The sequence below is a fragment of the Bufo bufo genome, chromosome 2 (genome assembly GCF_905171765.1).
Source record: "Bufo bufo chromosome 2, aBufBuf1.1, whole genome shotgun sequence".
NCBI classification, from domain to species: Eukaryota; Metazoa; Chordata; class Amphibia; order Anura; family Bufonidae; genus Bufo; species Bufo bufo.
The window spans coordinates 679,545,159-679,560,905 of NC_053390.1; the positions used below are offsets into that span (position 1 = coordinate 679,545,159).

Consider the following 15,747-nt stretch of genomic DNA (forward strand, 5'->3'; position numbering starts at 1 on the left):
TCCGGATGGCCTCAAACCGTGTACGTGTCATGACCATACTGTACAGTGGGGTCTGGTATAGGACGTCCCCACTCCAGTATTGCCTGACACTGGGTTTTTGGACTAGACCCATATGCAGCACGAGGCCCCAAAATGTCCTCATTTCGGCTGCACTGACCGGCGTCCAGCCACCGGGTCTAGCCAAAACTGAGCCTGGGTTTTGAGCGACGAACTGTTGGGCGTACAGATTCGTCTGCTCCACCATCAAATTCACCAGTGGGTTACTGAAAAAAAAACTAAAATAGTCTATTTCAGTAAACCCCACTGTGGGAATCTGGATTCCAGGATTGCCAGCAAAATCCGGAATCTCAGGCTCAAAGTCCACTGGGGGACACCAACTAAGTTCATCGGCCATGGGTGTGTGTGTGTGTAGGTGTGCGTGTGGCAGGGGGGGGTCTGGGTTAGGGTTAGATGGATAGATGGAAGTTTGGAATAAAAGTACTTTTTCTTTTTTTTTTCCTAACTTACTTTTCCCTTCTTTCCCTGCCTAACGGTGCCTCTCCCTCACTGACCCTAACCTACCTGGGTGGCGATGGGTGCAGGAGGGTGATGGATGCCGATTAGGGGGACGCAGGAGCTGGTGCTGGACGATGCTGCACGGTCAGGGTGCTGGACAGGAAGAGGAGGGGAGAGAGGAGCGCAGGAAGTTTGAATCTCGCTCCTCTCTCCCCTGCACCAATCAGCACCCTGGACAGCGGCGTTCAGCACCAGGGCCAGCACCGCCTCTCCAAATCCTCGGACTGCGATAGGTGGTGTATAATTATGCCACCGATCGCAGTCTTTTTCCGGTTCATCGGGTCACAGGACTCCCTAATGGACCGGAAACGCAGAAAACCGCAGGTCTGAATTGACCTGCGGTTTTCTGCGATCGCCAATACGGGGGGGGTCAAATGACCCCCCCCGCGTTGTTACGGGATGCCGGCTGAATGATTTCAGCCGGCATCCCGTTCCGATTAACCCCCGCGGCGCCGGAATTCAGATTTTAAGTCAGGACGTACCGGTACGTCCTTGGTCCTTAAGGACTCGGGAAATAGGGCATACCGGTACGTCCTATGTCCTTAAGGGGTTAAGGGGTTAAGACATTTTTTTATTTTTTTTTTCTATTAACACCCCCCAAAAAAAAAGGTTTACAATGTAAAATTAATGCAGGACGGCTAATAGGATGTACGTATATATCCTATTAATACACCTCATAAATGGCTGTAGTACAATGTAACTTCACCACTGAACAGCAATTATGACAATGTATTTTTCCCATTTTTTCCTAATGATAACCCCCTCCCCCCCCCAAAAAAAAATAACACAATGTAAAATCAACGTAGAAAGGCTAATAGGACATATGTATCTTTCCTATTAATACACCCCATAAATGGCAATATCACCGAACTTGCACCCCAATCACAAGCAAGGTTTGCTGGAATTAGTGATGTATCATATAGTGCAAACAACCTAAAAGCAATTTAGATCCCCAATAAATGCAGAAAGGTGTAATAGAATCGCTCATATTGCACCGTGTTCTCCTTTTATAGCATAGATAATGCCTCCCTATCCTTTCCCTACACCTTGACTAATCTTTCCCTAAACTTGTAAATCATTTTTTTAGCACAATTAAGTCTTTCCTAGCACTGTCCCTAGCGCCTGCTGACGTCTCTCCCTGCACTAAGCACACTGAAAAGTGGCAGAATCCAAAATGGCTGAGGCTATTTATAGGGCTGTGACATCACAGGGGATGTCTGGCTGCTGATTGGCTGCATTCATGGCATTGTGGGTGATCCCTCGTTCCCAGATTTCTTTGCTCCATGTCCTAACACGTGCAGCAGCTATTTTAGGAAAAAATGCAATTCGTTACCACGAAGCCTGAGGAAATTCGGATTCGGTGCGAATCTAATTTTTCCTGATATTCGGATTGAATTCCACTTCATCAACTTTGATTCACTCATCTCTAATTATGTGTGTGTGGGGGTCTCCTCTTCTAGACTCATTTTTATTACCTGAGGCATTTTAGAAAACATGTGAGTCCTAGGAGACTAGAAATGTGTTATATACCAATTTTAAAAATTTTTGAGACAATTCAGACCTGAAACAAATTTGAGGTCTGCTCATCTCTAGTTAAAATCCAATTTTCTTTTTTAACTCAGGATTAGGGTTGACCCGAACCCGAACATTTCAGTAAAAGTTTGGGTTCGGGTTCTGTGTTCGGCAAATTAATGGCGCTTTTTGCAAGGCTGCAGAGCAGCCAATCAACAAGCGTTTAACTTGTGTGCCCTTAGAAGCCATCACAGCCATGCCTACTAATGGCATGGCTGTGACTGGCCAGTGCCTCTATATAAGCAGGAGTCACGTATCGCTGCATGTCACTCTGCTCTGATTAGTGTAGGGATAGGATGCTGCTGCTGTGAGGGAGAGAATAGGACAGAATCTTTAATCTGAAGTGCTTGTTAACTCAGCGATCTACCTAGATTTTGTTTTGTGGGTGCAGTGCTCAATCTTTTTACCCTGCCCTGAGCCCAGTGACCCAGATTTTTTTTTTATCCGTCTGTTAGTTAGGTGGGCGGCGGCGGCCATTTTATGCAAGTTCTGTGCACCAGCACAGCATATGTGCATTTGTGACAGTCAAATAGAAGCTTGAAATGCTGCAATTATATTCTGGGTTTAAAAAAATCACCCATTTTTGGCAAGACCCTACATCTGTGGCCTTTGCAGCATTGGTCAGTGTGCAATTTAAGCTAGAAATACAGCAATAATTTTCTTGGATTTAAAAAAACATCCATTTTGGGCAAAGTATGTAATATTGCAGCCCTTGCTGCATCTGTCAGTGTGAAATTCAAGCGTTATATACTGCTGTCATATTCTGTTATAAAAAAAACACGCTTTTTGAGCAAAATCCTAATTTTGCAGCGTTTGCTGCATCTGTCATTGTTAAAAACAAGCTAGAAATACTTCAATAATTTTCTGGGTTTTAAAAAACACCCTTTTTGGGCAAAATACTCAATTTTACAGCCCTTGCTGCATCTGTCAGTGTGAAATTCAAGCGTTATATACTGCTGTCATATTCTGTTATTAAAAAAACAACCCTTTTTTGGCAAAATACTAAATTTGCGGCCTTGTCTGCATCTGTCAGTGTGAGATACAAGCTTGAAATACAGCAATAATATTCTGGGATTAAAAAAACACCCATTTTGGGCAAAGTACTTAATATTGCAGCCCTTGCTGCATTTGTCAGTGTGAGATACACGTGTTAGATACTGGTGTTCTATTCTATTATTAAAAAAACACCCATTTTAGCCAAAAAACTAAGTTTGCGGCCTTGTCTGCATCTGTCAGTGTGAGATACAAGCTTGAAATACAGCAATAATATTCTGGGTTTAAAAAAAACACCCATTTTGGGCAAAGTACTTAATATTGTAGCCCTTGTTGCATTTGTCAGTGTGAAATTCAAGCGTTATATACTGCTGTCATATTCTGTTATTTAAAAAACACCCATTTTGGGCAAAAAACTAAATTTGAGGCCTTGTCTGCATCTGTCAGTGTGAGATACAAGTTTGAAATACAGCAATAATATTCTGGGTTTAAAAAAACACCCATTTTGGGCAAAGTACTTAATATTACAGACCTTGCTGCATTTGTCATTGTGAGATACACGAGTTAGATACTGGTGTTCTATTCTATTATAAAAAAAACACCCATTTTAGCCAAAAAATTAAATTTGCGGCCTTGTCTGCATCTGTCAGTGTGAGATACAAGCTTGAAATACAGCAATAATATTCTGGGTTTAAAAAAACATCCATTTTGGGCAAAGTATGTAATATTGCAGCCCTTGCTGCATTTGTCAGTGTGAAATTCAAGCGTTATATACTGCTGTCATATTCTGTTATTAAAAAACACCCATTTTTGGCAAAAAACTAAATTTGCGGCCTTGTCTGCATCTGTCAGTGTGAGATACAAGCTTCAAATACAGCAATAATATTCTGGGTTTAACCTCTTGGGGACACATGACGTACCGGTACGTCATGATATCCTGGTACTTAAGGACACATGGCATACCGGTACGTCATGTGTACTTCCGATCACCGCCGCACGGCCGGCGGTGATCGTAACTTGGCGCCTGCTGAAATCAATCAGCAGGCACCCTGGGACAATGCCGAGGGGGGTCCTGTTACCCCCCGTATCGGCGATCGCTGCAAACCGCAGGTCAATTCAGACCTGCGATTTGCATCGCTTTCGGAAGTTTCTGATCCCCGCGGTCCATAGAAAACTTCAAAATGACCTAAATTTTCATTTTTAACCCCCCCCCTCTGCAGCCCTCATTGTTATCTGCCGGCCGGCTGAGCAGGGGGGGAGGTGCGGGCGGTGCGGGCAGTGCTGGATCATCCCGCTCGCCCCCTCTCATTTCCAGGATGGCTGAGCGGTTAGCAAGCAGAGTGTCAGCACATTGCTGACACTCTGCTTGAAATGGCTGACATCTGTGCTGTGATGTCAGCCATTTAACCCTTTCCATGCCGCAGTCCGTAGGGACCGCTGTATGGAAGGGGTTAACAGGGAGGGAGCTCCCTCCCTCTCCAATCGGGGGCTGCTGTGCCATTTCAGCCCCCGATTCTTGATGGGATCACAGAGGTAGGGGGCCCCCCTCCCTCCCCATCACCCGCTGCTCTGTTGTGGCAGCGGGTGATGGTTACCATGGCAACCGGACGCCTTCACAGGCTTCCGGATTTCCATGGTGCTGATCAGACTTCTGCTAAAGGCAGAAGTCTGATCAGACTAAGTGTAAAGTGAAAATACAGTACAGTACACTATATATAATCATTGATCACTGATTAAAAAAATAAAATGCACTACACATATTAGGTATCCCTGCATCCGTAATAACCTGCTCTAAAAAATATCACATGACCTAACCCCTCAGGTGAATACCGTAAAAAAAAAAAAAAAACGGTGTAAAAAAAAGCCACCTTACATCACACAAAGTGTAATAGGAAGCGATCAAAAAGTCATACGCACCCCAAAATAGTGCCAATCCAACCCACATCTCATCCCGCAAAAATCATACCCTACCCAAGATAATCGCCCAAAAACTGAAAAAACTATGGCTCTCGGACTATGGAGACACTAAAACATGATTTTTTTGTTTCAAAAATGAAATAATTGTGTAAAACTTACATAAATAAAAAAAAAGTAAAACATATTAGGTATCGCCACGTCCGTAATAACCTGCTCTATAAAAATATCACATGATCTAATCCCTCAGGTGAATACCGTAAAAAAAAAAACGGTGTAAAAAAAGCAATTTTTTGTCACCTTACATCACAAAAAGCGTAATAGTAAGCGATCAAAAAATCATACGCACCCCAAAACAGTGGCAATCAAACCGACATCTCATCCCGCAAAAATCCTACTCTACCCATGATAATTGCCCAAAAACTGAAAAAACTATGGCTCTTGGACTATGGAGGCACTAAAACATGATTTTTTTGTTTCAAAAATGAAATAATTGTGTAAAACTTACATAAATAAAAAAAGTTGACATATTAGGTATCGCCACGTCCGTCATAACCTGCTATATAAAATACCACATGATCTAACCTGTTAGATGAATGTTGTAAATAACAAAAAATAAAAACGGTGCCAAAACAGCTATTTCTTGTTACCTTGCCTCACAAAAAGTGTAATATAGAGCAACCAAAAATCATATGTACCCTAAAATAGTACCAACAAAACTGCCACCCTATCCCATAGTTCCCAAAATGGGGTCACTTTTTTGGAGTTTCTACTCTAGGGGTGCATTAGGGGGGCTTTAAATGGGACATGGTGTCAAAAAACAAGTCCAGCAAAATTTGCCTTCCAAAAACCGTATGGCATTCCTTTCCTTCTGTGCCCTGCCGTGTGCACGTATAGCAGTTTACTCCATATGAACCTCCACCTCATAAATCAAGTTTAATTTTTTTATTTTCTACGTATTTTATTTTATGTCATTTCACTAATTTGTCTGCTACATTTTCTGGTGAAATTCACCAATTTTTGGGTGTGATATACCACTGCTAAACCTAGTAGACAGGTAAAAAGTTTTCACTAATTTGTCTGTTCCATTTTCTAGTAAAATTCACCAATTTTTGGGTGTGATATACCACTGCTATACTTAGTAGACAGGTAAAAAAAAATTGTCTGTTACATATTCGGGTGAAATTCACCATTTTTTGGGTGTGATATACCCCTGCTCTACTTAGTAGACAGGTAACATTTCACTAATTTGTCCGTTACATATTCGGGTGAAATTCACCAATTTTTGGGTGTGATATACCCCGGCTGTACCTAGTAGACACGTAAAAAAATTTCACTAATTTGTCTGCTACATTTTCTGGTGAAATTCACCAATTTTTGGGTGTGATATACCACTGCTAAACCTAGTAGACAGGTAGAAAAAATTCATTAATTTGTCTGTTACATTTTCTGGTAAAATTCACCAATTTTTGGGTGTGATATACCACTGCTATACCTAGTAGACAGGAAAAAAAAATTGTCTGTTACATATTCGGGTGAAATTCTCAATCTTTTGGGTGTGATATACCCCTGCTCTACTTAGTAGACAGGTAACATTTCACTAATTTGTCTGTTACATATTCGGGTGAAATTCACCAATTTTTGGGTGTGATATACCCCGGCTGTACCTAGTAGACAGGTAAATAAATTTCACTAATTTGTCTGTTACATTCTTGGGTGACATTTGACCATTTTTGCCGTGATTAAACCCCTGCTCTGCCTAGGTGATTTAAAAAAATCGTCTGTTACATTGTCAGGTGACATTTTACCAATTTTGCCGTATACAAACCCCTGCTCTGCATAGGTGACAGGGAATTAAATTTCAAAAATTCTTCTTTAATTGATGCGCGCCCCCTCCTTTCATTGAATGCTTAAACTTTAACAACTTGTCCGACATTTGCGCTTCAATAATTTATCCCACTTTTCCGCTCGATCATACTTAATTTCAAAAAATGAACCTCCCTTGGATGTGGTCTCTCTTTCTTACACTCCCTCTCTGGCGTGGAACCCTGATTTGCCGATAACCGTGATCAACATGGTAGGCTCAGAAAAGAACATCGAAAGTTGATAGAGAAGATTTCCAAATGGATCGTGGACGTGGATCAGGCAGAAGTTATCTAGAGTCAACAAAGCGGCAGCAGGGCCTCTCCTGGCTAACGTTTCCAAATCCTAAATACCCCAGTGACATTCCCTATAATTTTTTATTAATCATTCCAATAACAGTGCATCTGAAGAGTCCCATATTGTTATTTATCGTCACTACCTCCCCGAGTCGGGAGTGGATAATTGCCATGCGCCCCCTCCTTTCCTTCGATTCTTCTGTTTTAATAACTTCTCCCACATTTCCGCTCAATCACAATTAAATTTCATCCATTGATCTCCCTTGGATGTGCTATCCCTTTCCCATGCTCCCTCTCCGGCGTGGAACCCTCATTCGCCACTAACCGTGATCAACATGGTAGGCGCAGAAAAGAACATCGAAAGTTGATAGAGCAGATATCAAATTGGATCGTGAACATCACGGGGACGTGCGACATGGTGGGGCAGTATGTTTGCACACATCTACACGAACTGACTGATGGGTCTGCCCCCTGCAACTTCTGGGTCTCCAAATTGGGCACATGGCCTGAGCTTGCCCTTTACATCTTAGAGGTACTGGCCTGCCCTGCAGCCAGTGTATTGTCTGAACGTTTGTTTAGCACGGCTGGAGGGGGTTATCACAGGTTATATTTCCCAATATTTTGGGGTGTACCATAATTAAAAAAATAAAAAATAAAATTTAAAACCAAAAACCAGTGTAGGCTACCTCCTCGTCCACCGCCACTTCCACCTACACCACCACATCCACTGCCTCCTCAACCTTCTACTCCATTTGGACCTCCTCCTCCTAGATCAAGATTATTATTTTTTATTTTTATGTATTTTATGTTATTTAAAGTCATTTCCTTATCCACATTTGTTTGCAGAGCACTTGGCATGCTCTTAGCCACATTTTTCTGGCATTTGCCTTTCCATGACATTTTTAGAGCCATTTTAGTGCTCAAAAGTTTGGGTCCCCATTGACTTCGATTGGGTCAAGTTCGGGTCAAGTTCGGGTCCCGAACTCAAACTTTTTTGTGAAGCTTGGCCGAACCCGTCGAGCCCGAACATCCAGATGTCCGCTCAACTCTACTCAGGATTAATTCCAAATAAATAAAACTGATTTGCTCAGCGCTTTTTCACAATAAGCTTGTTCTATCTATTGCTGTACTTGCATCTCCACATAATGTTTCTGTATCCGCAATCGTTTATGTACTGTTTAAATTTTCTTGGTTCTTTAGCATTATAATTAACTTCAAACCATGATACATGTAGTAAAATATATATATACATCATGTGAATATCCCCTGTGTTTAGTTTGGAACCTCTTATTATTAACAAGAGTGCGTTCATTCAATGGCAGCAAGCTAATACTGTAACTTTAAATGGGAAGCAAATGAAACACGGGGGGGGGGGGGATTTTTCATGAGGGGAATATTTGAAATCAGTTTTGCAGGAGTCTGTGTTGGAGCCCTCCTACTGGAGTCTGCAACTTTTTTGTGACTTTTAAAAAAAGTCTCAGCTATAAATCTTGAGTGAAACTCATTAACATAGCTAACCACACACACTTTCGACCCATTTTTCAAAACTGGAGAAAATGGTGTTGCAAAATGTTTGCGCAACGGATCTAAAAATTTGCAAACTTCCTATTAAGTGACTATTTGAAGACAAAATTCTGGAGTGCAGGGTGTGATAAATTCTCCCAACAGTATATTAGAAAGTTGTACAAGTTTTCATTTACACAGTGGTTGCGCATTATTTATATGACAGTGTAAAATGCTTTTAGGCCACTTTTACATGGTCAGTATTTGGTAAGTATTTTGCATCAGTAGTATACCGTAAGCCAAAGCAAGGAGAGAAACCTACAGAAAAAAAGGAAATAGAAATGGAAAGATTTGCATCTCTTCTGTTTTTTAGACAAATTCCTGTCACATGCCGTATACCTGCACATCACCGCTACAGCTTTAGGGCTCATTCACACGAACGTTTTTTGCGTTCCGTATACGGTCCGTATACGGAACCATTCATTTCAATGTTTCTGCAAAAAAAAAACGGAATGTACTCCGTATGCATTCCGTTTTGGTATTTCCATTTTTCCGTTCCGTTGAAAGATAGAACATGTCCTATTATTGCCCGCAAATCACGTTCCATGGCTCAATTCAAGTCAATGGTCCGCAAAAAAAAGGAACACATACGGAATGTACTCCGAATGTCTTCTGTATCCGTTCTGTACGAACCATCTATTGAAAATGTTATGCCCAGCCCAATTTTTTCTCTGCAATTACTGTATACTGTATATGCCATACGGAAATACGGAACGGAAATACAGAATGGAATGAAAGGAAAATAATAGCATTCTTAATACAGAGTGCTTACTAAAATGTTGCTTGCGGGGTTAAAAAATAAAAAATAAATTAACTCACCTCATCCTGTTGTTTGCAAAGCTGGCATCATCTTCTTTCTTCTTCTTTCAGGACCCGCAAAAGGACCTTTGATGATTTCTATCTTCATTCAGCAGGACCTGCGTTGATGTCACTGCGCTCCCCACGTGGTAAGTGCGATTATGTCATCAAAGGTCCTTTTGCAGGTCCTGAAAGATGAAGAAAGAAGACGATGCAGGCTGCGCAAACAACAGGATGAGGTGAGTGAATTATTATTATTTTTTTAACCCCTCAAGCAACATTTTAGTAAGAACTCTGTATTAAGAATGCTGTTATTTTCCTTTATAACCATGTTATAAGGGAAAATAATAAAATATACAGAACACCTAACCCAAACCCGAACTTCAGTGAAGAAGTCCGGGTTCGGGTCTGCGTACCACAGTCAGTTTTTTCTCACGCGAGTGCAAAACGCATTGCACTTGCACGGAAAAAACTGAACATTGGAACGCAATCACAGTCAAAACTGACTGCAATTGCGTGCCGACTCGCACGGTTTTCCCGTAATGCACACACGACGCATCCAGAGCAAATCCGGGACGCCCGTGTGAAAAAGGCCATATTGTTTTGGAACTGGGGAGAGGCAAACTACCAATTAGGCAAGGTGAGGCCACTGCCTCAGGCAGTGCAACCCCGGAGACAGGTGGAGACGGCGACAGGGTCGAGGGAAATGAGTGCTTCCATTATCGAAGCGCTCATCTCTCTATATTCAACTGTATCGCTGTTGATGTCTCCCTGCCTCTTTCCTTCAAACCTGTAGTCTAACAGAGGCCGCTGCAGGCGTCACAATGATGTCATCATCATTGTGCTGGCTGAGCCAGGCAGCATACAGCGTGGAACACAGGCCGGAAGAGGCCTGCACTGCATCGCTGACAGATGCATGGAGGTAAGTATTTTAGTTTATTTTTTTTCATTGGGTGCCATGCAGTTGGGGCACTATGAGGAAAGGGGGAGAGCAGCACTATGGAGGCATCTACTGTGTGCACTAAATGGGGGTATTTTGTACTGTCACACATTATGGTGGGGTGCTATGGGGACATTAGCTCAACTGGGGCCACTAAGAGGGGGTATTTTTGTACTGGTACACAGAAGGGGGCATTGGCAAACATTATTGGGGCACTATGGGGACATTGGCTCTAATGGGGGCACATATTATAAGTTGAGATGAGTGAATTTCCTGTTATGAAATTCGTTCATGCTTCGTTTACTGGTATGGTTACCACGGACCACGGACCACAACGTAATTCTATGATGGAATGCATAACGGAATGCCTTTAGAGGCATGCCGTTATTCATTATGCCATAATAGAAGTCTATGGGCTGCATAATGGATCGGTCCCGTTTCCATTATGCATTCCGTCAAAGAATTGCGTTATAGTCCGTGGTAACGGAATTCATAACGCAATTCACCTTTTACCAGTAAACGAAGCATGAACGAATTTCAAAATATGAAATTCACTCATCTCTAATTATGTACATTATAAGGGGGCATTTTTTCTACTGGCACACATTATAAGGAGAATTATTACTAATGGGAGAATTATGGCGAGCTTTATTACTACTGGGGGACTATGGGGAACATGATTACTAGTGTGGACACTATTGGAGAATTATTACTTCTGGGGCACAGTGGTGGCATTATTACTGTTGGGGCAAATTTAGGGTCACTATTACTACTAAGTGCACTTTGGCAGAGAATTATTACATTGGTGGGACTTTTGAGACCACTATTACAATGGGGGACACACTGGCACAGTATCACTTAGCACAATTATTTTTGGGGGACACTATGTTTATGGCACTATTACTTTCAGGGGCACTATTTGCTGGCCACAGTTATTATTTAGGGAACTATGTGCCAATAATTTTTGAAGGGGGTAACTATCTAAGTGGTATTGTATTTTCCGGGGGACTGTTTCTGTAGTATAATACTGGAGAGCACAGCGGCACAGTAATGAGGGTAGTAGGATGGGGTGTTCAGAAGGTGGGAGGATGATTGAAAAGTAGGAAACTAAGATGTCTTAGGCCTCTTTCACACGGGCGTCATGTTTTTGGCCCGGATAAGATGAGTCGTGGAAAAATGCGCAATTTTTCTGTGCGAGTGCAAAACATTGTAATGCGTTTTGCATGCGCGTGAGAAAAATCGGCATGTTTGGTACCCAGATCCGAACCCAGACTTCTTCACAGAAGTTCGGGTTTGGGTTAGGTGTTGTGTAGATTGTATTATTTTCCCTTATAACATGGTTCCTTTATAACTTGATACAGAATACTTAGTACAATAGGGCAGGAGGGGTTAAAAAAAATAAAATTAATTTAACTCACCTTAGTCCACTTGTTCGCGCAGCCCGTCTTCTTCTTTGAGGAATAGGACCTTTGATGACGTCACTGCGCTCATCACATGGCCCATCACATGATCTTGGTAGCGTAGTGACGTCACCACAGGTCTTTTTCCTGTGCACAGCAAAGATGAAGACAGAAGAGAAGCCGGGCTGCGCGAACAAGTGGATTAAGGTGGACAGAGAAAATCAGAGGAGATGTTAATGGATGTAATGAAGGTATGTGGCAATGTATTACCGTGTATGTTTTGCATTGCTGTATGTATTGTTCGGCGAGAAGGGGTTAGGTTGACAATTTGGTCTGGGGGGCACCATTTCAATTTTCGCCTCAGGCAGCAGAAAGGCAAGGTGCACCCCTGGACCTGGGTAACTAACAGGAGGGAAGAGAGCCCTCTAGTAGGCAAGTTTCACCCATGCTCGGAGGAACTTGCCTACCAGAGTGCCGGAAGATCATCCTGTGAGCCAGGTTTTGACACAGTAATTGGCCACAATGGTCCAGCAGAAGCCAACCCCATTTAGAGCAGATTTTGAACTACCGTATATACTCGAGTATAAGCCGACCCGAATATAAGCCGAGGCCCCTAATTTTACCCCCAAAAAATGGGAAAAATTATTGACTCGAGTATAAGACTAGGGTGGGAGATGCATTTTTTTTTATATTTATCAGGTTGTTTATTTTATTTTTTTTGTTCCCCCCCTCCCTACTTCATACTTGGCCAGGGAGGGGGGGCTGTCCAGGGGGAGGGGGGGATGTCCAGGGGGAGGGGGGGCTGTCCAGGGGGAGGGGAGGCTGTGCAGGGGCCGGTATTTACTGCCGGTGTAAATCTCGCGGTCTGCTCCCAGTGTAAATCTCGCGGCCCGCGTGTCTCGCGAGATTTACACTGGGAGCTTAACAGAGGTGCCGCGCGGACGTGCTGGGAGCTGACCGGAGCAGCTGTAAAGGTAAGTAACAGCTTCTCCGGCCCCCAACATGTCATGGTCTGTATTATGGCAATGTAAGTTGCCATAATACAGACCTAGACTCGAGTATAAAACGAGGGGGCTTTTTGAGCACAAAAATATGTGCCAAAAAACTCATCTTATACTCGAGTATATACAGTAATCATTTACTGCTAGTGACAATTCTTGTGGGTTAATTTCCCAAAAACATATTACAATTTACTAATGATTTATGATCTGTGTGCAATAACATCATGATTTAGCTTGTAACTACAATTGTTCATGCACATGTTCTTTAACCCCTTTCCGACTGCCCACTGGGTATATACATGCCCTTTAATCCCAGTGCTGATCAACGCTGGGATTAAAGCTCCTGCAATCTAGCAGGAGCAGGTCGGGTCTTGGCTGACAAACATAGCAGGGACCCTAAGGAGAAGACAGGAGTGGTTTATTACCGCTTCTGCCTACTCCTGTGCCAGCAGAAGATCGATGCAGGAGCGCAGGGGGGAGAGCAGGAAGCGGCCGAGGCACTTCTTCTGGGTGTCAGGGGCAGGAGCATAGCTGCAGGGTCTAAGGAGACCCTGATCAGCTCTGCCTGTGTGTAATGCCCCCACAGGGGCTGTTTTCCCCTGTAACTGGGGCTCCTGTGAAAAAAAGGTAAAAAAAAAAAAGTTAGTGTCCTCCAGAGGTCTTTTAAAAATATAAGTAAAAAAATAAAATGCAGTAGCCAACGGAAACCGGCACCATTGCCCCGTTCAATCAAACCTATACATGTATATCAAAACGATCATCACAAAATAGGGAATTGCAATAATACATTTTTGTGTCAGTTTTAATATTTAAGAAATAAAAAGCTATAATTAAAAGAATTACTTTTTTATTAAGAATAAGTGGTTTTCCTCCAAATTAAACCTAAATTTGGCTGCTCCCCCCCCGACACCGGATGTTTTCTTCCATGTACAGGGAGAAGCAGCAGCGGAGGTGCATGGACCAGGAGCGGCGCTGGGAGCAGGGTAAGTATATTACCTATGAGGGGGGTGTTTTTGAGAAATTGGATAACCCCTTTAAGGCCTCTTTCACACTACCGTATGGTTATTTCAGTGTTTTGCGGTCCGTTTTTTTGTTTCTGTTGTGTTTCCGTTTCCATTCTGTTTTTCCGTTCCGTTTTTCCGTATGGCATATACAGTATACAGTAATTACATAGAAAAAATTGGGCTTGGTATAACATTTTCAATAGATGGTTCCGCAAAAACGGAATGGATACGGAAGACATACGGATGCATTTCCGTATGTGTTCCGTTTTTTTTTGCGGACCCATTGACTTGAATGGAGCCACGGAATGTGATTTGCGGGAAATAATAGGACATGTTCTATCTTTCAACGGAACGGAAAAACGGAAATACGGAAACGGAATGCATACGGAGTACATTCCGTTTTTTTTGCGGAACCATTGAAATGAATGGCTCCGTATACGGACCGTATACAGAACGCAAAAAACGGCCCGCAAAACGGAAATAAAAAACGGTAGTGTGAAATAGGCCTAAGGTTGAGGTTGGGCAGGAATACACAGCATTATACATCATTGTAATGCAGTGGATCCACGTCATAGGAGCAGTATTCAGGACGGGAAATTCCTAACACACTCAGCGCATTTCTCACACTGAATATGCTTGTGTGAAATTGCCCATTGTATAGAAAAAGTTGTTGGATTGTTCCACTTCACTTCTCAGACTCTAGTCAGTGCCCAAGTTTTGTGGTATGAACATGTTATCATCTAAAAACTCAGCTACAGCCAGCTATCAGATTTTTGAATATTGGTGCTGGGATTTTTTCTCTTTTCTGTATATACTTTTTCTTAGGGCTTGTTCACACGGCCGTTGTGGGTCTGTGGCCGTATTGCGGCGTTCACTTAATTGGGTCCACAATCACGGAGATGCGGAACGGAAGCTCGGATCGGAGCCCCACGGAAGCACTAGGGCCTCTTTCACACGGGCGTTGCGGGAAAAGGTGCGGGTGCGTTGCGGGAACATGCACGATTTTTCCGCGCGAGTGCAAAACATTGTAATGCATTTTGCACTCGCGTGAGAAAAATCGCGCATGTTTGGTACCAAAACCCGAACTTCTTCACAGAAGTTCGGGCTTGGGATCGGTGTTCTGTAGATTGTATTATTTATACCATGTTATAAGGGAAAATAATAGCATTCTGAATACACAATGCATAGTACAATAGCGCTGGAGGGGTTAAAAAAAATTAATAAATAATTAAACTCACCTTAATCCACTTGTTCGCACAGCCGGCATCTCTTCTGTCTTTAACTGTGAGCAATAGGACCTTTGATGATGTCACTGCGTTCATCACATGGTCCATCACATGATCCATCACCATGGTGATGGATCATGTGATGAACGTAGTGACGTAATCAAAGGTCCTATTGCTCACAGTTAAAGACAGAAGAGATGCCGGCTGCGTGAACAAGTGGATTAAGGTGAGTTAAATTTTTTATTATTTTTTTTTAACCCCTCCAGCCCTATTTTACTATGCATTCTGTATTCAGAATGCTATTATTTTCCCTTATCCCCATGTTATAAGGGGAAATACTAATGATTGGGTCCCCATCCCGATCGTCACCTAGCAACCGTGCGTGAAAATCGTACCGCATCCGCACTTGCTTGCGGATGCTTGCGATTTTCACGCAACCCCATTCATTTCTATGGGGCCTGCGTTACATGAGAAACGCACAAAGAGGAGCATGCTGCGATTTTCACGCAACGCACAAGTGATCGTGTGCACAGCCCCATAGAAATGAATGGGTCAGGATTCAGTGCGGGTGCAATGCGTTCAACTCACGCATCGCATCCGCGTGGAATACTCGCCTGTGTGA

At 42.8% G+C, this 15,747-nt stretch overlaps 1 protein-coding gene across 3 annotated transcripts in view; it reads right to left on the bottom strand.

Annotated features, from left to right (window-relative positions):
* DDX60 (DExD/H-box helicase 60) overlaps positions 1 to 15,747 on the bottom strand; it is a 460,164-nt gene that overhangs the window by 329,607 nt on the left and 114,810 nt on the right. The gene's annotated exons all lie outside the window — the stretch shown is intronic.